Source organism: Corvus hawaiiensis, chromosome 1 (genome assembly GCF_020740725.1).
Source record: "Corvus hawaiiensis isolate bCorHaw1 chromosome 1, bCorHaw1.pri.cur, whole genome shotgun sequence".
NCBI classification, from domain to species: Eukaryota; Metazoa; Chordata; class Aves; order Passeriformes; family Corvidae; genus Corvus; species Corvus hawaiiensis.
Window position 1 is genome coordinate 31,162,392 of NC_063213.1, and position 23,294 is coordinate 31,185,685.

At 40.9% G+C, this 23,294-nt stretch overlaps 1 protein-coding gene across 33 annotated transcripts in view; it reads left to right on the forward strand.

Moving 5' to 3' along the window:
- The window catches only part of ARPP21 (cAMP regulated phosphoprotein 21), a 200,375-nt gene that overhangs the window by 45,459 nt on the left and 131,622 nt on the right, over positions 1–23,294 (forward strand). For 6 of the 33 annotated variants that reach the window (XM_048298630.1, XM_048298500.1, XM_048298647.1 and 3 more), the window contains exon 1: positions 12,485–12,640. The gene's annotated coding sequence lies outside the window, so the exon portion shown is untranslated. Of the gene's footprint in view, positions 1–10,009; positions 10,172–12,481; positions 12,641–13,051; positions 13,136–13,269; positions 13,289–13,444; positions 13,527–14,337; positions 14,471–23,294 lie in introns of those variants that run through there. The other 27 variants (XM_048298638.1, XM_048298574.1, XM_048298672.1 and 24 more) reach the window with 17 other exon arrangements.

Sequence of the window (23,294 nt, forward strand, 5' to 3'; positions counted from 1 at the left end):
GAACACTGGACAAATGCTCACCCTTGAAAAAATTGCTAGGCACTGCAATTAAAAGGAAAGATCTCTGCTATTTAGGAGTTTGTGATGCTTTTACTGGTGGTCCTACTATGACTCCCCTGCTGCTGTTTTGGAAATTAGCACACCACTTTTGGCTGTGATACTCAGATATGCAAGGCTGGGTACCTGCCCCATCTTTGCAGTCAAGCTTAAAAGCTGCCAGCTCCTGGTAGGAGGAAGTCAGTACATAGAAAATACCGTTTACTGTACAAAGTATTGTACAAATAACAAGAATGAGAGACACAGCTAAGTGCAGCTAAGATTTTACTGCAGCACTTTTTTTTTTAAATTCATGTCCCTAATGTGTGCTATTCTCCATAGCAGGGCATGATGACTTAAGGACCTTACTGGCAGTATTTCCAAATGACCCGTCTGTCTTGGTTTTGTCCTGTATCAAATAATCAAATTCATCTAGGTCCTCAAGTGATCTGCAATTCTATCAAAAATTGGTGAGCTTTGTAATTTTACTCCTGCAGATTTAGTACCATTTGTTCAATATACTCGTATGATGAACAGTCAGAAGTGCTTGTGCCTTCAATGCAGGGGAGCTGACCGTAACATGCTCTCCATAAAGGCATTGTCTTTTATGGTGTTCACTGGCTTTCCTGGCTTGCTGGGCTCATCTCTTTTCTGAGGCATTTCAGGAAAGATCTTCCGAGTTTTGTTTGTGTTTATAGAAAAGATATTACATTTATAATACAAGGAAAAGCTGATTTATTGGGGTTTTTTTTGGCTTATTTTCTAAGTATTCTGATTTGTATGAAAATAGTCTCCCTGTGATAAACACTTACTATAACTACTTTATAAATCAAAATAAATAATTTATTGTTTGTGCTTTTAAAAACTGTGTTAATCAATATGAAACATTTCAAAAGAATACATACAGATGATATTATTGGCAAACAAGATTGCTGCCAAGATCAATGTAAAACTCCCATCGTCTTCAATGAGACTGTTTTCAGACTGGGATGTAGGAGGTTACATTTCTGCAGACTGCCATGACAGAAGTTCATAATGACAGATAGAACTTTCCCCAGAATTACAATAGCCAGAAGAAAGATCAGAAGAAGCAGCTGTGAAGAACAAAGGCACCAGGAAACTGGTTGAATTTCTCAAAATTATCAATTCAATAAAAGGTAGAATCAGGATCAGAGCTCTGATATTTGAAGTCGAGACCTGGTTTCTGCCTAATGATGTTGTTTCACATGCAGCTTTCTCGGGTGATGCATGGCTCATCTTTTGATGGCTCATATAGACGGAGGTCTTACATAGCGTGCAACAGCAAAATCAATTGTAAGAACAAGCTTCAGCAGATTACTCCCCACAACCACTAATTAGTTTTCATAGCGGCATCTTGCCTTTCTCTCTGCCCTATCCCCACTCTTCTGAAGCACTTCCCTCTGGGTCACTTCTGTAAGCCTTGAAGCTCTCCTGACTTAGACCAAAAAGGCCAATGGGAAGAAGGCTTCATGCCTCACATGCTCACATAAGCAGTGGATCACAGGACCAGGTAACAGAGCTACAGATTTGAAAAAAGATTTCTGTTTGCCATGTCTGTCTCATTTTCAAATAATTTAATAAATCTTTTCTTCTTCATAAGAAATCTGGAGGGCCTATGTCTAATTCATCTTTGGGGGAATATGGTGATATAAACACATTTAATTTTCTTAAACAACTAGAATTTCATGACACAAATATTACAATAAACAAAAATACGTGGAAAGCTACACAGCATAAGGATAATGCCATATGCCATTAAAATATATTTATTTTAATTGTCATATTAATCGGTTGATCCTGTGGGCTGTAAATTTATCACAAGTCTGGTCTGCATTAAGAATGGATCATAAGATTGTAACTGCAAATCCTCGTGCCATTTAATAGGTAAAATTAGGTGTCCCATTAGTCACAGTTGTGACTAATTTCACCTATTCTGACATTATTATGAGCATTATGCAGTTTTTTTAATATCTTTGTATAAAGATTAGCTTAGCTGTTTTATTATGTTTGTGTCTTATTCTGTGATGTCTCATGTCTTTTGTGTAACTACTATTACTAATAGTGAGTACATGAAGGAGTCCAAGGACTACTCTGTTATTTAGAGTACAATTATTCCCAGATAACATTGGAAAACTATGAAGGTATCTAACATAGAAACTACTTTACATGGAAATCAAAATTAGCAGATAATGTGGTTCATTAATCACTACATTTTAAGGAAAATTATCTGCAATATAAACCACCAGCAAATAAAACAGAAGTTAAGGTCATGGTCCAATTTTTCAAGAGCATATAGGACATCTCTTACGCCAATCAAAGATTTTTTGAGAGCATTCTGAAATTTCTTTATGGGCATGTAAAGGCGACTGGGGATCATAATCTGGCCCTTTGTGATAGCCTCACATTCTCTGCCCAAAATATCAGGAGGCTTTGAATATAAAATAACATGTCCTGTAGATATCTTAGTCCAGGGCTCTTGACCCCAGAGTCAGCAAAAGAAGATGAACTGCAATAGCCACAGAAAGCAGATGAATCCTGAGAAAAACGGATTTCAGGAAGACTCTATCTATTTACATAGAGCAGCTGTACAATATCTGAGGAAAAATGGTGAATCCCTGAATCACATGTTGATTAAAGCTGGAATAGATGCCTTTTTTTCTGACTGCTAAACAAAGTAACTTTATTAGAATCAGAAAACTAATTTTATTCTGAGACCTACTCTCTTTCTGCATCTGTGTCACTTTCTTCCATGTCTGCTCCTTGTTAAATTTCTGCCAGGAGCCTGCCTGCCCTCTAAAGCTCGGCTTCTAGATATCGATTTAAAGAAATAATAGGAGTGTTTTATACTTTTTGCTTCATAATGCACTCCTAATAACTTTTTGTAACATACATAGCATGCAAAACAACATTAAAGAGAATGGGAGGACTGATTTTCGATTAATCTGAGTTTGGTTTTAGTTTTTAACTACAGAACATTCTCTGATATTAGGGAGTTTCATAATTCAAACTGCTGATGAGTAGCAGCCTTGGAATGAGATCTTAAATGAAGATGATGCAGCTTACTCTGTGGACCTTGGATCAGACCCTGAGAAAATTTCAAGTTATTTGCTGTGTAGGACCACACAGACCAAAGCATAGCTACCATCCCTTAGAGTTTTCACAAGGTTGAAGCTACATTGTGTGGTTGTGCTATACTGAACTTCCAGGGAATTATTTAATGCAATATGCTTCCTGGGTTTTCCATGACACTGGAAACTGATTAGACATTTAAAGTATATGGCATTAAAAAGAAAACAAACCAAATCTGGGAAAGAAAAAGCTTTTCTCACAACAAAGCAAATTTTCTTATCTGCAGCAGATGAGCAGTAGGAGTTAATATAAAGACAAAACATAGGTATATGGCTCTGACAAATTAATCTTCATCATTCTAGGTGTCCCATGCTTGCTCTAAATGAATATGTCATTCATAGCTGGATATCCATCAACTCATTCATGACAGGATGGGATTTTGTCCCATTTGGGACTATATGCCTTGTATGTATTTGCATAGATACTGACTCCTGCTTTAGTAAGTTGGAGAGGCATACAAGGGCACTTCCTTTGAATGACAGGAAATAAATTTTTTGCATGTACAGGTTCCCCCAATCTTAAGGTCAGGTTTACTAGCCAGCAAATGTGGTAAGAGTTGCCACACTTTTTAACTAACCCGTTCTTTCTCCCCTGACTGTCAGTAAATTTACCTTTGGCTGCCAGAATCCAATTTCTGTTGGCAGCATAGGCATTGAGACATGTACAGCTCGTGCAGATTGCAACCTGTATCAGTACTTAGTGAGCTCTGAATTTCATTGCTAGGCTGTTCAGTGCCCCCACAATGCCTTTCAAAGTCTTCTAGGCTCAAGTTTATTGTATTACCTTTGGCAGTCTGAAATGCAGTAATTTATATTTGTCACAACTGCCCTTCAACTGGTGTGGTGCTGGTACAACCTTGGGCTTTTTTGTCTTGTCTTTTTTTATCAGTGAGGGAGTCCAATATTCTGAATAATTAAAACCACATAAATAGTTGATCTTGGTGATACACCATGCCACACTAAATGTCTTATGTAAAAACCATGTATTTTTATTTCTACTCTCTCATTTGCTTGAGCTATATTAAAAAATTCTCGTCATGAAAAATTAAAGATGATAAGAATAGCCATTATTATCCTGTTTACTACATGCAGCTGAGGTAGAGATATTTAGCTTTCTCCTGAGGAATGGTTTGATGTATATTTGTTTTCAATTAAATTTGCATATGCCACTTTAAAGAGAAAGATACTTTATTTATCTCTCTATTTGCTTTCACTAAGGAGGGAATAAAAGTTCCACACTTCCCCCCCCCCCCCCGCCCATTCCTGCATCACTGCAGGAGAGCTCTGTATTGTGCATCATAAAGAGATTGGGAAGCTGGGTAATTAATCATGGGCTTTTATGTAATAGAAAGTTTAAAATTCATTAGCTTTATATCAGAGCGAGTGTTATGAGGGAGAACATGTTGTGAATGAGAGGGAGAGCCGTATAATTAAGGAAGTGTGTAAATAATAATGAAAGTCATTAGTGCCATTCAGTTTCTAAGAATGTCATAATGTAATTGGAGCATTAAAGTGAAATTTGCGATGACAAACATTAACGATACAAAAGAGAGAAAATGTGGTTATCTTTAGTTTGACAGATAATGTCAGCTTTCTTGCAAGGCCCAGATGGTGCACAGGAAAATGTTATGAACAGTTTTGTTTTAATATTTTTATGATGTGATATTTGGGGATACAATGTCACAAACACACAAGGAGGTTTACATTTGTGAACCAATAGTGCCTCTGAGTACAGAGCCCAATGCTGAGAGACCGAAGCAGTATATAGGGAAAGTCTTGTCCCTGATGCAAGACTGTTGTTGCAATAAAGGTGAGTCACAGTGAAGCACATTATTATGTGGCAGTGAAGTTTTCTGTCTATCTCTCTCTCTGGATATGCACTTTGAATCTTCCTTTCCTTTATTAAAGAAAAAAAAAAGAAAAAGAAAAAGAGGGGGAGGGAGAAAAGGAAGAAAATGATTTAACAATTATGCAGGAAATTATATGATGCTAAAATTGTACCATGTTCTGCTCTTTCAATGAAGGGACTTTCTACAGTTATTGCACATTGCAAAGGCTATAATTTTAGGGCGTGAAAAAATGTAGATTCCAAACAAAGGAAAATTTAAATATGTCTAGTGGATAAGGCAAGGCGAAACAAAAAGAAGGCAGCTGGAGAAAATTTGAGGGAACAGTATTATTTTAAGGGCAGTGACTTAGAAATAACTATGCTTAAGACTCCAAGACCTGAAAGGCCGAAGACCTCAACATGCTGGAAGCTTAAGCATCTGTCTTTGTGTTCTGTCCGTGAAGTACAGTGTTGTGGGATTTCCTACTGCCCCCATCACTTGGTGCCAAATGTACCTAATTTCTACATAAGCAGTCATTCATTCTTTACTGTCTCTTTTCTGCAGCTCAGTACCCAACACAAAAGTTGATTCCAAGTGTTGAAGATGAAATGTTGCAAATAGCTAAATTAATGCTAATTAATCTCACATTTGGTTGACAGTTTTAAGAAAAGGAACACTGGTCCAAATGAATGAAAGTGGAGAAGTGAGGGTGCTTACCTCAGTAGGATTTTAACCCATAGCCCCTTGAAAAACCTCTAAGATCTCCAACTGTATGACAAAGGCCACATTTTTTCACCACTGACAGAACTTGAGAGGCTTTTTACATGACATAGCAAGAATTATTCTCTGTTTACTGTAGGGCTGCTGCCACTTTTGGGATCTTTGAGTAGGATGGTTCAAAGTCGAGTCACACTGACTATGCCAAATTTTGATTACATATCTGCCTTTTCTGGTCATTTTTACTGAGGATGAACAAAACCAGTGTGATGATACATAAGCTGTGAAAAGAGGTTGCCTCCAGTAGTTTGTAAAGGGTTGTTTTTGGAAAGTGTGATTTAGCACCGGTTGGGATTTTTTGTTTGGTTTGATTTAGTTTATTTAGGTGTTTTTTCAGGTTGCTCCTGTTCTTTGGCACATCTGCAAACAATTTTGCATGTAAAGCACAACATGGCCTCAAAGGGGGCAAGTACTTAATTTCACATGGATTATGAGGGGAGCTGATCTGCCAGAAAATTCTGTTACTCTCATGACTCTCTCTATTGTGGGGGGCATCGTCACCTCCTCTGGAACAAGTTTCATGGCCAATGTTTTATTTTTCTGCTGCTTCCCTAACTGGATGAGTTAATAAGGCTGGTCATTGTGAGCCTCAGAGCATACACTGCAGTGAGGTAGGGTAGGCAGCAGGAAACCAACCCATCCAGGTTACACAGATGCTGTGGCAGCAGGAAAGAAACACATCCAGGTTACACAGATGCTGTGGCCAGGATTCTTTCTAGAGATTCCAGTGTGAGAAGTTAAACACTATTCTTAAAAATTTTAAAGGAAAATTGAAAAATGGTATCTGTTTGAAGAGTGTCAACATAGTACTGTAGTATCAAGTGACTTGTGAAAAATACCTGCAGGGTAGGCCTAGGCCTCATGTAAATTGGGAGCCTTCTCTTACATTTAAAACATGAATTTCAGAGAAGACTAGACCTTCTAGAAGAAAAAGTTAAGAGGGTACCACGTTCAGGGGAATTTCAAATGGAGGAGTTGGTAGTTAGTGAGTACTCAGAGTTACATGGGCTGATTGGCACAGCAAATCTTCCTTTTTTCACCTCCAAATCATTTGCCAACTTCATTCTCTAGGTTTTCATACGGTGCCCAATCTACAGCTAGGGTTATGGTCTTCTCAAAAATATACTTGGTTTTGAGTGTTAAACCAAGCCTACAAGCATGTTTTACTGCTATTCTTAATACTGCTCTGGCAGGATTTCTATCAGGTAAGTGGGGATTCCTCTTGAGATTCTTTTTTTCCTTCTTTCCCCCTCTCTGTCACTTCCTGGATCCACTTACTTACCCATGAAGTTCCCTGGTCCCTCAGCTTCCCTTCTTCCAGGACACCCTACAGGCAGATGTACGTCTCTGATGCTTTAGCAGTGAGAGAGACACTATATACCTGTGTTGAAAGCCTGTATTATCCACATCTTATTGTGGTAGCTAAAAATTGCCACCAAAGCTTGTCTGCTGGCCAGATGTGCTGGGAGGTAACCTATGCTTTATACTTTGCTTCAGACAAAGGGCTGCAATAAAGACTTTTCTTGGTAAGATCTTGATGGGAAGCTGCTTTGTGCCAGTGAAGTTGTTTGTGACTCTTATGGCTCCTATGCCAAGGGCTGTAACTACTCTCCGGCAGATGCTGTGTTTGTCATGTCTCCTTAGAGCCACTTCTATTTGTGAGCCAAGCAGTTCCTGGGCTCTTAGGTGACCCTGAGCCATTGGATTATTAAAGCTCATAAATCCTATTGAGAGAGTTTGGAATTTCCTCAGCTGGATTTCTTCCCTACAGTACTCTAATATGGGCAGGTAGTGCACACTCTACAATGAATTACAGATCTCAAGATAACCAACTCACTGCATTCCCTGCCTGGGACTGTCCCTCCTCCTCTTTTTCTCACCGTTTTCTCTTGTGCCCATTCTAACACCACAGTTCACAACACTCTAGCTGACTCTCCTCTTACTCACCACTGCGTGTTTTGTAGCTTTGTCCTATTGCGCATGCGACACATATATATTATAAAAAGTACCACTATGCTAAGTTTCTACATCAGAGATATGTTTCTGTCCAGTGCAACCGAGAGCTGCCCACTGCTTGAGTATCTCATGCTGTCACAGCTCTTCCAATGCTGTCGGCAATGTGACTGAGTCAGAAGGATACCAGGCCGAGCCCTTTCTGTGGTTTCTGGATTACTTTGGAACATCCTTTTTGGAGCTGCCAGCCACCCGTCAGCCCATGAAACAGTCCACTGCCCCACCTACACTGTGACCTGCAAGTCCCCCGGTCCTCCTGCCTGTAAATGTAAATTGAGGAAAAGGCTACAACACGAGAAACCATTTGCACAAATGCTAGCTGTCAAAGCCAGAGTTCAAATTCCTGCTCATCTTCATCTGAAAGTCACAGTCCATCAGTGCTGCAGGACCTACAGTTTCCAGTCTTAGGGGGGATCAGGCAACTTTTTTTTGTGGGGTGAGGAACTCCACGCTGTAATATCCTTTTCAAGATACACAGATATGGCACATCAAACACTTTGGGATTTCTAAAAGAAACTAAGAGGGGATTTGAATTGTCAAATACAAAGAAATGATTCTTTGCTTTTAGTGGGGAAAAAAAAGCTGTTTCAGCCCCTCTAGCAACAGATTATATTTTTAAAGGGTTGTTCATTGATCTTTCTCCAAAGAAAGAATCTGAGATTTCAGTACCTGATCTTAATCCTAATGAAATCCATTGCAAAATTCTTACTGAGTTCATTGGAAAGAGCATAAAGCTTCATTTTTATTTTGTCAAATCTGAGATACCAGGACATGCTTTACACAAATTGCTTGGGTAATTTTCCTTTACTTGAGATATTGTAGCTGCAAAAATATTTCAGCTCTTCCTGAGAAGTATTTAAAATGGGAGCAATTTGGCTATATTTACATATTGTAAAGTGCCATTTTAAACATAAGCACGGTATTTTTAAGTCCATCTGCAAATTATGCATGATTAATTTGTTTGTAACGTGTAGGACATAAAAATGGAATGAAGTTTAAAAATAAATAAAACCCCCTAAAACTGATCTTTTTCACATAAGATTATGATAAAATATATCAAAAGTTAGCTTATCATATTGTTGTGCGTCAAACTGAATCATTCCATAGCTCCAAAACACAACAGACTTTGTGTTAGGGTTTTTTTTCACTGAGAAATGACTAGAAGCAGCAGCAATGTGCAACCACTTGTGCATGCTTTTATTAATGTCTTTAGTAACACTACATGCCTTCTGTCCCAGGAATCTGTGATTGCAGAACTGCAAGAAGCTCTGTATGTTTGTCTGTATCTCATACTTCCAGTCTGATACCGGGTTTTGAGAGTCCAGTAAGGTTTTCTTGATGTCTAAGTGAAATTGAGATATCATAGCTAGAAAGTGTGCTCGCAGTGAACAGGTAATATAATCTGTTGTCGTGCTTTGGAAATACCTTGAGCTGAAGCACTTGGTGTTGTCTGTAGGAATTTTGTGTACATATAGTTCACATATGCTTCACCTCTATATGGTGGTCCTATTGCACAAGGGCACTTGGCAATACCAGAATTCTAAACCACGTGTGCTGCTGGTTAATTAATTACATGCTTTATTCAAGAAAGTATTTGGTGAAATAGGTCTTGTGTCTTTTCTTTTTTCCCCCAATTACCCTTGAAATTTGGCCAGGTAACAGACAGAAAAAGTGTCAGAGGTCTGAATAGTTGATCAAGCTCTGTTTCTGCTTAAACACACAGCTTCTGCTGACTTTCATGAAGCTTAAATGGATAGTTATCCCTGTCCATCTTTACAAATCAGGACAGGCAGCAGCAAGTCATTGCTGTGGTTTGCCACCTCTTCAATATTATGATTGTGCAATGATTGTGATTTTTCTTTCTACAAAGAAAAGTCCTCACGAAAGGGATGTAGGCTGCATATTCTGTCAGATTAGTATCTGACTGAGAAGGTCTGAGGTGACTTCTTAACAAAGGAAGGCAATTTCACTTATTTGCACATGCTGTGTTTGATGCTGCTCAACCTTCTGAGTTGAAAAACTACATTACATGATACTGGAGTGATACTGGTTGGTTTTTTTTTTTTCCCTGATTATTTCCATTGGTGTTGCTGTAGCTGGCATCTTCTGGCATTTGGTAACTTGCTCCAGGCACATCCAGCCACATAGGAGAGGGTGGAATGAACTGCCAGACTACAGCTTGGATTAATTTTTATCTCCTTACAGATCTGACGTATAGTTTTGGCTCTTCCCACTCTGAAGGCACGGCAGTATCTCAACGGTGGGAGATAAGCTGTGGACACGTGGCTGTTTTACATCTTCATTGTGTCTAGTGACTGGAGCAAGGTTCTGAAACATTCACTACTCTCATCCCGTTCCCTTCTGGAGGTGAGTTGCAAGGAATTTAGTGAAGGCATGAGTGAGTACTGCTTTTATGTCCTGGTGCAGTGTGCATTCTCTCCCTTCTCTGGGTACCCTGCTTGGGAGTGAAGGAATGATTGGCAGCAGCCAGGTGAAGTTCTCTCCATTTCACTGCGTGTTCAGAATAGTTTTGATAACCAGCTTGGAAAATTAACTTTGGTCCATTGTTGAGATGGCTGAAACATCAAATGGCTAAAAGCAAAGAAGTGGTCCTTGCCCTGTCACCAGGTGTAGCGCACTAGTGCCATTTATAGCCTCTCTGCTGCTCTTTTTGCTTTCAGATGGAACCTGTAGCACAGTGTGGGACTATGTTAAAGAATGAAATTAAAAGTAGATGGAGCCACATGCGACCATCCTAGGAGGGAGCCACATCAGGAGGTGCATTAGCAGAACAGGTTTTGGTGTGCCTGGCTGAATGCCTCTGATCACTTGAAGCGTGCACCAAGAGCCAGCTAATGCACACCCTGTTGTGGTTCATCACTCACTGCATTCTTCCAGTCTGATTCCATTCAGCAGTCCGCAGTAAAAGCAGGTGTTTGCTTCTGAGGGGAAAGAGGTATTCCAGGGGTGCAAGGATAATACATACTAAAGCAAACATTTCCCCGCAACTCTCCCCCGGCCGTCTGTATATTTGTCCATATTTACTGGTACACGAGTTCTACTACAGTCATTAATCATGGCAAACTGTCTTCTCTAACTAGGGCTTTCTGAAAGCACATCATGAAAGGAGTGCATTTTTAGTGCATTTTTAACTGTGTATTTTAAATAAGAGTTGTCTGTCTGTGGGAGTTGGATTATTTGTATCACTGCAGACAGAAATGATCTCTATATTTCATAGGACCTTGCTGCTTTGTACTTACTGACTGTTTATTTTTCATCCATAGGATTACTAATTGCAGCTAGTACCAGACTCTTCTGTCTCCTTTCAGGTTATTGTAGTAGAGGGCATTGTACCAGATGCATGGTTATTCACAGACATGCATTTCCAGCAGCTGAATTGCTGGATCTGCTCTAAATGATCTATGGCAATTACGTTTGGCGTTGTACAGCTATAATTTTACTGCATATTAATAGCCACCTAGCAAAGAGGTAAATGTCCTTTTCTCGGCTGGGTGCAGAATGAATGCCTGGATGTATTCAATTGGGTAAAACGAGGCCCGGGTTTTAAATGCATAGCAGCGGTTTTATGTATCGGAAACGCGTGTGCTGGTGAATTGCCTGTTTCCCTCTGCCTTGATGGTGTGCAGCAAGGCTCCGAGGGAAATATCATCAAGCCAGATCTTAGATAGAGACATGCTGGGCAGGGGAGGGGGAAGGGGATCATGTGCCCCATTTTTAGTGGCTCATCTGCTACCACCCAAAATCTGCTGCAGTCTTTTTTTTTTTTTTTTTTTTTTTTTACCCCTTTCAGCAGCTCGGCTGCCTAAAGGCTGTCAGGTTTCACCAGCAAAAAATAATAATTAAAACCACTCTCCCTAGACCTTTCACTAAAGATGTCCTTTGGAGTCAAGGCCCATTTCCTTCCCTCTTTTTCTTGGGGGGCGTGTGTCGGGGGCGACAAGGAGTGGGTGGGAGCAAATAACAAGGAATCGGAGGGGATTAACGAGCTTTCTCCTTATTAGCCCCGCTCGGGTGCTTTGTCTCTGCTCCTGGCTGCGGATGGGCTGACGGGGTGGGTTTGGGGGAGGGCGGGGGGGGGAAACAGTGTGACTGGAGGGGCCGGCGTGAGGGAAGCCACACGCACACGGGCGGGCGGGCGGACAGACAGACAGACAGACAGAGCCACCCCACACACACAGACAGACACCGGCCCAGCCGGGCATCTCCGGGCCCTGCGCGGGGTTGGGTGGGGTGAGGGCGCGCAGCGCAATGGCGCCAGGGCCAGCGGGTCCTGTGCGGCAGCCGGGGGAGCGGCAGCCGGAGCGGCGGCGCTGAGCGCAGCGAGCGCGGAGCCGGCGAGCGGCGGAGCCGGAGCGCGGCGCTGCCTGCGGTCCGGGGCGCACCACGCTGCGTGGGCGGGGAGAGAGAGAAAGGCAGAGGGAGAGACTCGCAGACAGACAGTACAGCCCGGGAGCGCGGCAGATAAAGGACGGAGGACAGGGAGAGAGGAGCGAGCCAGAAGGGGATCCAGGCAGGCGCCGGGAGCGGACAGGCAGAGGCGGGCGGAGCGGCGGACCGGGCCGGGACAGGAGGCGGCCGGCGGGTCGGGCGGTGCCGCCGCGGCCACCGCGCCCGGCCAGCACCGCGGCGCGGCGGCGGATCTCCTCCCGCGGCGGAGGCGGAGGAAGAGACCATGTCTTTCAGGAAGACAGTCACTGTACTGTAACAGCAGCGTATCCGCAGCAAAATAAACAAACCGGCCAACCAAAAATACCAAACAAACAAAAATAGCCCGAGCCGCCAAGACGCTGGGGGCAGATCCCGTTTTCAGGCAAGGTAAAAAAAAAAAGGAAAAAAAAAAAGAACGAAAAAAACCAAAAACAAAACCCAAGGAAACCAAAGCAGAATCTGTCGACATTTATGTGGCGTGATGTTCTTTGTTGTCGCGATTTTTTTTCTTGTCTATTTTTTTTTTTTTTCTTCCAGCATGTGTTTTCTGTCATTTCGTTGGAGTCATTCGCCCCATCCCCCCACCCCTCCCCGTGATCTTTTAATTTTTGAGGTCAGGGCGGCTGGAGCATGTGGAGCGGAGAGAGAGGGAAACAGGAGCTGTCTATGCAACCGGGACTTGCCTTTATTGCGTGCGATGGGCAATTATTAATAGCGGCTACAGGATTCCGGCTCTAAGATGTGGTTTTTACTAGAGGGGGAGGGAAAAGAAAAGGAAAAAAGGGTATCGCTCGTAGTACGGCGGGGCAGGATGCTATCGGTGCTGGAGCGGGCGCCTCGCATGGGACTGCGGAGCGGCAGCGTAGCGGTGGTGACAGCCAGGTAGGGCGGGAAGGGCTCGTCGCGGGTCTCGGCGCGGTCGCGGGGCCGCCTGCCCCGCGGAGGGCGGCGGCTTGCCAAAGTTTCGGCCGCCCGCCGGTCATCGCCAGAGGCGCTGCTGGTGGGAGCAGAGGCGGGTCGGGGTCGGGCGCGGAGGTGAGGTGGCCGGGAACCGGGTTGGGGCGGGGGAGATGAGCGCCAGGGAGGGGGTCTGCGGGGGGAGATCGCCCTCCGCCTAGTCGTCATTTTAGCTAAAATGGATCGAACTCTTAAGAAAATTCCAACTTTTACTCGCTGATTTGTGAACAGCATCGCGGGATCCGCTTTCAAAGCCGTGTTTGCTGGAGGGCAAGCCTGGGCTGCTTGGACTGGCATTGTTCTTAAGGGTGGCGATGTGAGTGCAACAGATTTACTTGATGCTTCCGTAGCATCTCTGTTTGCATGCAGTGGAGGAGGCTCACAGTCCGGGAGTTACAGCCGTATTGTTAGGTGTCCTGTTTTCACAAAAAGCAGTTCATGTTACTCCGCTTGGTGTATTCTGCTAACTTGTCTGTGCGTCTCGAACGATATCGCTTGTAAATCTAACCCCGACGTGCTCATCCAGCGCAGCCATTGCGCAGCCTTGTTTAATTGCTGTTATTTATTTTGCCTTCATTTACTGTGTCAGCCAGCGGGGGGAACACGCTCAGATTCCGGATGCATTTTTAAGTGCTAGGTGTGTCTCTGCGCTTCCAGGTGTGTGCGGTTTGGCTTAAAACTCATCCTGCCGCCGTGTGACATCGCTGTAAATGTGCCGGCAGGGGAAACAAAAGCATTAGAGAGAGACACAAGCGTCTGTGCATCACCTGTTTGACTTCTCTGCCGTTGCAGTGCTGAGCCAGATGCATGCCCGGTGCGCATTCTTCTAAATGGCATATGTGTATTTTAGGCAAGTACAAAGCAATTGAAGCTGAGGGTGATGGGGAGGGGGTAGAAAAACCAACAAAACAAACCAAAACCGTACTGTAAACTGACCTGCAACTTTTCAGTCGTATAATTTAACTGCACGCTGATTTTGTTTTAGCAGTCTTCGTCACGGATCGAGGCAAGTTTATGTGCACAATTGGGCTTGCAAATTGTTAATCTCGCACTGACTTTGCCTCTCAGTTCCCAGCTGGGCATGGTTACCTTGAGAGCTGTGGTATCAGCACTGTCAGAGCATGCTCCGGTGGGGAGATCGGGTGTGTTCTATTTTTAATACTATTTAATGAAGATGCTTCTCACTCTGCAATATACGAAGCATAATGGAAGAGCAGAGTGATGATTGGTTATGGATACTGGAAAAGGAAAAATGCAAAGGTAAAAACGGAAATCCCTCAAATATTTCTATTGCATTAATGAAAGAAAATGCAGCTGTGCAGAAAAGGTGATTGATTAACTGATTTTAAGTTGAAGAGTTTTGTGGTGTCTAGGATGATTTTTTTTTTAAAATGTTCTTTTCAAAAGTTGCATGAAGCAAGCTAGACAGATTATTTTGTGCCGTTGGTAAATCCGATTCTGTGTGGGCATGCTTAAGTTGAAGAATATGCCATTTTATTTTTTTTTTTTTAATAGTAAAGTACCTCATAGTGGAGTAGCGCTGAGGAACATCCTAAAAATTACTTATTTTTTTCTTGTGATTACCAATTTTTATTATTAACTCTATTTACATGCCTATTGGTAGCCTCCTGAAGCAGGAGTTTTGAGTTTCTATTCCTTGCAATTAAAAGTTAATTCAGTTGATATTAAAAATCGTTGTTGCGTGCAACGCTCACAGAATGCAAGTGGCTGTAAATCTCTTGGGAAGTGTAAAGGAAAATACCTGTCGATAACTACAGTGGATGCCACTTGGTGAGATGCATGGAGATACTTTTGAAAGCTGCCCTGTTTAGTTCAGTGTAGTCAGAAATGTGTTTGTTAGCTGTTTGTGAGAATCCACGCACTTAGAATTGTGTAGAGAAACTCGCCTTGATTAAATAAGTCTTCTGTAAAACAACTGTATTTTCTCTCTGTCGTCTGCAGTTTTACAGGATGGTGGTCTAAGAAACAGCTGAGTACCCCTCCTGCAAAATCCTTTTTCGAGCAGTTGTTTCTTTCTGCTGTGTGCTAGTCCTTTTGACTGCCCCAGGGCTAAGTGTGCAAGTGAGGATTGCTCAGACGAGTGTTGCACCACATCGTACCTGTGAAGGAAAAATTACATAAGGTTGATGAGGAAATGCAAAGAGATTTTTAACACAGGTGTATTTATAGTTCTTAGAGAGGGAGAAAACAGTGCAAAAGTAACTTTGCAACTTCATCCTGTTGGAGTAAAACTGTGGGCCAAATCATGTTTTCCTGATGGTGTTGCTTTTCCTGTGGGCTTTACTGGGGTTATTTGCATGATTACAGTAACTGGACTTGGCCTGATAAATCACTGTTATTAAACAGAATTTCTGGGAGTACATAAAAGAAACCTAAGAAGTTTTATTAAAATCCGCTGTGCTCTTGACTTTCTCCCAGGTTATGATTTTGAATAACTAACTTTAAACTTGGAATGAGTAGGGGGGAAGAGAAGTGTACTAATTCTAGGATGGTTTACTTACAGTCTGTCTTGCCTCCTGTAGGCATTGGTCTCAGTGCAGTCAGTGGGAGCTTCAAAATTGGCTCCATGGTTTTATCAGTGCCTAAGACAGACACAGGGACAAATTTTCAGCAGTTGTAAATTGATGTAGTTTCATGGGTCTTAAGAAGAGTGTAGACTTATACCAGCTGATGATAACATCTCTCTGCTTACGACATACATATCTGTAACTTGCATTGAATGGTGTTACCAGTTTCGATGGTGTTAATTTCAGAGTAGAGGAATTAGACTGGCAGATCCTTGTTTATAGGGACTACTCACAAATGAGCGACTTGGTCTAGTGAGTGCTCCCAGCTTAATTTCCTTGATAAATTTTAAAGACCGTTTGTAAGGTACATGATTATTTAAAGGAAATGTTATTCATGTTACGTAATCTCTTCAAAAATTTCATTAAAGATTGGCCAGTTGAGAAGTAATGTAACTACCATGCAATAAACTTGCAAAATCCATTTGTCCCCTGCTTATTCATTTATTAGATTTGAAGTTCTGTATTCATGTTCTTAGCAGGTAGTAAGTCAAGCAAATGGGTCCCTTTTTCTTCTAGAAGATTGAAACATTCATCAAACAAGTAATGCGTGACAAAGACTCTGTATGTTCCAATGGAGAGCACTTGATTCTGAAGATTTAAAATACTGTGTATGAATGTCTGTGTATCTGTGTGGTAACATGCATTTCTAGGACACATTCTATTTTGATGACAAACTGCAATCCAGGTAAGTTAGATTTTTCCCCAGTTAAGGCTGAGTGAATTGAATTGCAGATAAGTTATGCAAACCCTGTGAGGTCATGCATCTAGTTTTTGACAGTCACCAACTGAGACCTATTCTGGTCTCCAGGCTTATAACTGTGTCACCCCTGGATGCTAAGTCTCCCTGATTGATTGCTGGTGTTCGTTTTGTTTTCTAATTTTTCCACTTGATACATGAAATGCTCACTTTCAGAAACATGTAGATGTAAATAAATTTATGTGTTTGTTTGTAACTATCAAAGTTATTTTTACATAGTGATGTAATGGTAAGCCCTTCTAGCAAGGAATTAACTTCAGTACGAGTGCAAATAATGACTCATATCTGGGGGTTTTTTGTTGCGGGGTTTTTTTTAATAAATTAAACCTGCCTGTAAATTAATGTAGACATACTGCTTACTGTTTGTGGGCAGGATAAGTTTTTCTTGGGGTCTTTCTTAAGAAGGAGGCTTAAGCCCAAATCAGAATAGCAGCCACTATGGCTTGCATGAGTATGCTGGTGTACACACACACAGAGTTTATTAGAGAAATAAAAAAGACATTATACTATAAAACTGCAGTACTTTCCATTTTAATTAAAATTGTATTTTTTTAGTAAATAACATCTATGATGGGTTCTTGCCAAGTAAGTCCTCATTTGTCACTGAAGGTCCAGACTGCTTAGTTGTAGGACTTTATAGCTGCTTAGATGTTTGAAGTAACTCTAGTTTTAGACTTCATGTTTTCTCATATGGTGGTTTTACAGTAGGCAAGCTGGATGATGCATTGCCAATGATCCTATGTAAGAGTGCTCCCTGTATGCATTTATGTTTTTCCTTAGCTCATCGTAGTTTATGAGAGCACATATGTAATCTGTATTAACACTTACTGTGTGACATAGGCAGTCCAAAGATATGAATTGGATTAATTCCAGGGGAGGGGCACTGGAGCTCTCTGTCAGCTTTAGTGAAAATGCCCCAAGCAAACACTTCCATAATGTCCTGTCACAGCTGCCCTCTTCTGCCTGGTCATAATGTTGCTGGTATTTACTTCTTCCTTTTTCACTGTTGTAGTTTTCTGGCTTTCAAGTAATCCACCATCAGTACACTTCTTTTTGGTTCCTTGGAAAAAGTGGTTGCGGAAAAGGTCTCCTTTCATTCAGGTGGACAATTTTTTAGTCACATGGTGGGATCCTTATACTGAAATCTTTATTCTAGAGTCCTACATAGATAATGAGCTGTTATATGAAATGATGCATCGCTTTTTTTTGTCCTTTTTTCCCTGGCTATTACACGTAAATTCGCTGTTAATGAGAGGAAAAAGCAGACTAAATACAGAGAGAAATACATAAACAAGGAGTAAACAAAATTGCTTTTTACAGGAGTGAGTTCATTATGACTGTTTAGATGGATGAACTAATTACAGCTTTGGTAAACATGGTCAAAAGAAATACTAAATTGGTTGTTTGGTTAGTGCTGAAGGAAGATACAAAGTGTGAGAGTGATAATGTCATATATCATGACTAAGCTGAAATGCAGAAGGCATAGTTAGGCAGTGACAGCTGGGAATTTGAAATTTATGATTTGGGTATCCAATGACTTTATGAAGCAGGGGGTTTAGAGTACTTTCTAGTTACTGGCAGTGTAGGGAGGCAGTAACCATGTAAGGCTGTTTTTGGGACAGACATTCACATAGCATATGCTGAAGTATGTAAGGTGAGAAGTGCATTTTTATAAGTGGAAGAAAATTTTCACAGGGAAATTGGGACACAAATCAGATGTCTGATCTTGATCTTCTAAGGCCAAGAGTCACAGATAACAAAGAGTAGTACCATGAGAAAGCAAAGTCCTATAAAAGTGTTTTTGTAATTTAATGCTTTTTGCTATATTCATAATTTAGTCTTGGACAATACCATGATTTATTTATGAGCTGTTTATACAGCGCCTGTGTTAAAATTCTAGAAGCTTTGTAACGACTTCCAACTGATAAAACTGTCTTTTTCCAAAATTGGATGCCTTCAACTCAAAGGAAAGCTTAAATGGTCAGCAGGATGGTGTGACGAAAAAATAGCAATTAAGAAAAACCCCAGAAAATACTCCCACACCCCCTCCCTCACAAGTAAATGCTCTGGTTTTTAATTTCTCAAAGGTTTTGTCTTCTGTTCGCAATCTATGCTAAAACATAAAAATCAAATATATACAAATCATTGACTTTCAAGCTTCTGTTTATCCCAGTTTTTACAGCCATACAGCAGTGATTTTTACTGGATTCATAAAATCATCAGATCCAGTTTTATGTTCTAGGATTTGAACTCTGTCATCAAAAGCATGCCTAAACAGCTAATAATTTTGTCAGTAATTAATCCTCCTGCAGTATTTGTATTTTTATTGCCTCATGAGCTGAAGTCTTCCTGTGCCTTCAATACAGAAAGCATTTTGGAAGTTTTCATCATTAAATACCAGAGTCAGATTGTGCTGCTTTTCTTCACAGGGAGTGCACACATCTTGGGTTTGGTGACCTGCAGAGCTTCTCGTGGTGTAATGCTTTTTTTACTGTGAAGAAAGTTATCACAATTAGTTCCTGCGGAAAGAGGGATGGCAGGGCTTCTCAGTAGAATGAAGCTGATGAAGATAAACTGCAGTAATTAGAAGCATTTTATAAATACAATTAAATTATTATTAATTAACATGAAGTATTCAACTATATATTTGATTGAAGGAGAAGTTTTACTGGGGAGCAAACTTCAGTGGTGTTGATGGTCTCATGTGAAATAGATAACAGCATGAAGTTCTTGTGAAGAATATGCCTACTTCATGCTTTTTGGCTGTTTGTGCCATTGAACTTTATTTGAAGTGCATGAAGGTAAATCATAAATTGCGGTGGTTCAAACTATACCTTGAGGTTTTTCCATTTTGAAGTGACTGTTCCATTTCTAAATACCTTGCCATTGGCATAACATTTAGAACAGTTTAAATGAGGCTGCTTAATGCATTATAAAATATTTGTCGTGGAGTCAGAAATGTTTATGGTGTCATAAAAACTTTAAGAGAAGCACATCAAATAAATTGGTCCACTCTAAAGGCTCACTACAGATTTTAGTGTAAGCCTGGGAAACATCTGATAGCTTTATAATTTATGTACTTTGTAAACCATGAAATCTGAAGTGAGAAGGTGTGACACTCATGCTTTCAGGTGTTGTTCCTTTAGGAGAAATTCAGAGCTTCTACAAAACGAAAAAAAAGGGAAATTCTGAACATTGATCTAAAAGGAAAGCCTAAAGAGTGACTTAGGGCGTCTTAAGTGCTGTATTTCATAACACGTACTACTGTTAGCATCAGGAAATGCTAACAAAACTGTTTGATCCAGGTAGGATTTTTGGGGAAGCTTTAACTCATCAAAAATGAGCATAAGTTGGAAAACATAATGTATTTACCAGCTTTGTGTCTCAATATGCTTTTCCATTACAGTGTAGCAGTCTGTTCTGCAGCTGAGCAGCAAAATGGAGTGAACTCTAGTGACAAGAACTGTGGCAAGCAGCATAAGAATCCTGTTAGAGATGGAAGACAATGAATTATTACTGAGGGATAATGCAACTTTTGTTTAATCTACGCACTGTTGAAAATGACTGCATTTGAGAGAAGTCCTTGAATGACCTGCTTCTTAAAGTAGCCCTCTTAAAATCGGTGGCAGTGGGGTCAGGGTGTAGTGGAGGATTAGTGCCAGTAGTACTACTTGTGATGTGAAATCAGGTTAAGGGGCATCAGAAGTAGGAGGACAGCAAAGGGAAGTAGGACTTTCAGGAGATATTCCCTGAAGATTAAGTAATTAAGTAGATTTTGAATAATGCAGAAAAAATATATAGATGTGTAGCCTCTTTTCAGTATCATTTGTTTTCTGATTAAAAAAAAAAAAATCCCTTACGCATGTGTAGTGATGCCTGTGTTTGCACGGAGGATCAGGACAAAATGACTACTGTTCTGCAATCACATCTAGTCTCACCAAATCTGAGGTTACAGGGCTTGTAAATGATCCACGTCTTCTGATTTTTGCTGTTGCAGAATTGCTCCTCTCTGCCACCTATCTGGCAGGAGAGAAAGGAAGATAACAAAATTGTTGCCAAGGTCTGAGGGCATCTCCACAGCAGTGTGGGCTAAGATGGGACTTCTTAGCCTGACTTGATGTCAGTGTAAGAGGCTGATGGGTGAGTCTTGGGGAGACATGCAAGATCCTGGACTCTGGTATGTAGCCAGTTCTGTGAGACTGAATTGGTTTCTATCCTTGGTTGCTCTTCTCTTGGCATGGCAGTACCTCATAAGTTAGTCAAGTATTTACTGGAATAGCGTAATGTGCCCTGTGATGACTTAAATCCCCACCCTTCCGTAAGGGGCTTTCTATTAATGGAGAAGGATTGGCAGGAAAGAGCAAATTGAGACACAGGTCTTGATGCAGCATTTTAGCTGCCTGTGGTTCTGCTGCTCATAATCCTGTCGGCGTGGTCGTGGGGCTGTGGTTCCACAGACACCCTGTCCACTCGTTCTTTTGTCGTGATGGTTTCCGCAATGCGGGAGGAAGATGCGGCAAGCACCTACCTCTTTCAAAGCCCACGTATTTCTTTGATGTGTTTGTTACTCCTTAGGTTTTTTTTTCAGGAAGTAGAACAGAGAACATAATTCGTACTCACGAAGGCTAATTACAATTTTTCCTCTACAAATAATTTCTTAGAGAGCTGGGTGTTCAAAGAACTGCTGCTAACTATTTCCTGCGCTACAGTTATGCTCAGTGTCCAGGCAACGAGTGTCGAAATGTAGATTCTTTTGGCACCCGTTCCTGTTTGTGTTTGTTTGGTAACATACACTCATGTCACGTCTTTATTAATGTTGTCAGGCATGTCAAAACCATCTGTAATAGAACTGCATCAATAGAAGAGCATGTCAGAAAATGTGACAGTAAAATATTGGCACTTCTTAACAAAATTTTTATTGATTAAACAGCACAGTTTCAATATATGAAAAAATGAAATCAGTTCTAGTTGTTTCAGGACTTTGAGAGCAGCTCCAGTAACCCCTGAGTCTTTGACTTGCCTATAAAATGACAGCAGACGGAGCAATTTAGTGGTATATTATGAGAAAATTCTGTGGCATGGGAATGTGTTTGTTAGGTTTGCATTGACTGAGATCACAACAAAAGAGGAGCATAAGTGACCCACGTATTTCTGGTGCATAGTTGAATGTTCTCCTGGAATCTGTCATTTATTACCTATACTCAGTAGTTGGAATGAGGCTGGCATATGATATTGTAACATACCAGTGGTCCTCAGAACATCAGCTGCATGTACAAGCAATTTCAATGTCTATTCACTGCCAGACAGATGATTTTAATAAAAGGAATTCAGAGGCTGTGTTCTTGACCTAAGATAGTTTATTTTGGGACCAGTAACTTGAGGTAATATTGTATTATAAAATTGGAAAAACTGAGATAATTTCAAGTAACTTTGCAACCTCAGCAGAGAAAATATAAAATATGGAGGGGAGCTAATGTTATATTATTTTGTCAAAGCTGAGTATGTGAAGTGGAGCTTACTGAAGTTAGGAGATTTACTACATTCTTACGTGTAACATAAACAAGGGATTTTTCCTAACAATCGGTCCATAGCCCTGATTTGTAGCTTGCTGAAAGTGCAGGAAGATAAATACTGGAGGAATTCACCGCAGTCCCAATATAAACTCTGTTCTTGTTCTGCTTCTTAATACGCATATTTCAAGCAGTCATTGGCGTGGATGTCTCTGCCTCTTTTTTGGCTGTTTTGACACTTGCATCAGTTGTCTCTATTCTACTCCATATATTGTCTGGCCATTCTTCATACTGAGCTTTTGCTTTTTTCTAAGTTGTGCCCTTTATGCAAACTTCACTTTGTTAAACTGGCCCTTCTGGCTTTTCTTGGGTTTTCATCATTTGCTCACATTTTCCAGCTTTTTTTTTTTTGCCTTTTTCTATGTCAGTTACCTGCCCCTGTTTGAGAGAGTTGAAACCTTTGATTTAATTGTCATATAGTACTGCAATTTTAAAAATAGCCTATCTTGGTAGATTTTTGGACAGTCAGTTTATAGTAAACATTACATAAGGCATACTCATTATTCAGAATATGCCAGTTCCCAGATCTCTTGCACTTTGTTTTGGTATCTCTTAAGGAGGAAGTGCCAATAGGTCTGATTGCATCTGTGAAACAAAAAGTTTTGTGGTGAAATCCAGAAGATCCTGTGCTTTTGAACTTCATGTATGCAACTCATATTGGTGTATCTGGGTCTCTTTGGGGCCTCCATCCAAATTCAGTAAGCTCCATAGAATTGTGTGTATGGTTGGTGCTCCTGGAAAATGTTGTGTCCTGTACTCTCCATCTATTTATTTAGATTATTTTGGTTTTCTGGGACTAGCAGTATTTTCAATAAATTTTTGTCAGTTGCCTAGAAAATAAAGTGTAATGTAAATGACCCAAACGAAATACCTTTGACAAATGTGTTTGTTGTCAAAGATTTACGTGTTGGCTCTCTGACCTTTCAGATGGACTTCTCTCTATGTTTGAGCACCATAGCACCTAAAACGTTATGTTGGATGCAGTTCACTGTGTTACTGGGTTGTACAATGAAAAGAGGGGAAAATGACTGGAGTTCTTACATATGGAGAATTATTTTGTATTTCATGTCTGTACACTTGTTGAATAAGCTTGGAAACTGCACCAAAAGCTGAAGGTTATATATTCCTGCATCTCTGATTATCAGGATGGCATGGCCACAGATCCTGGT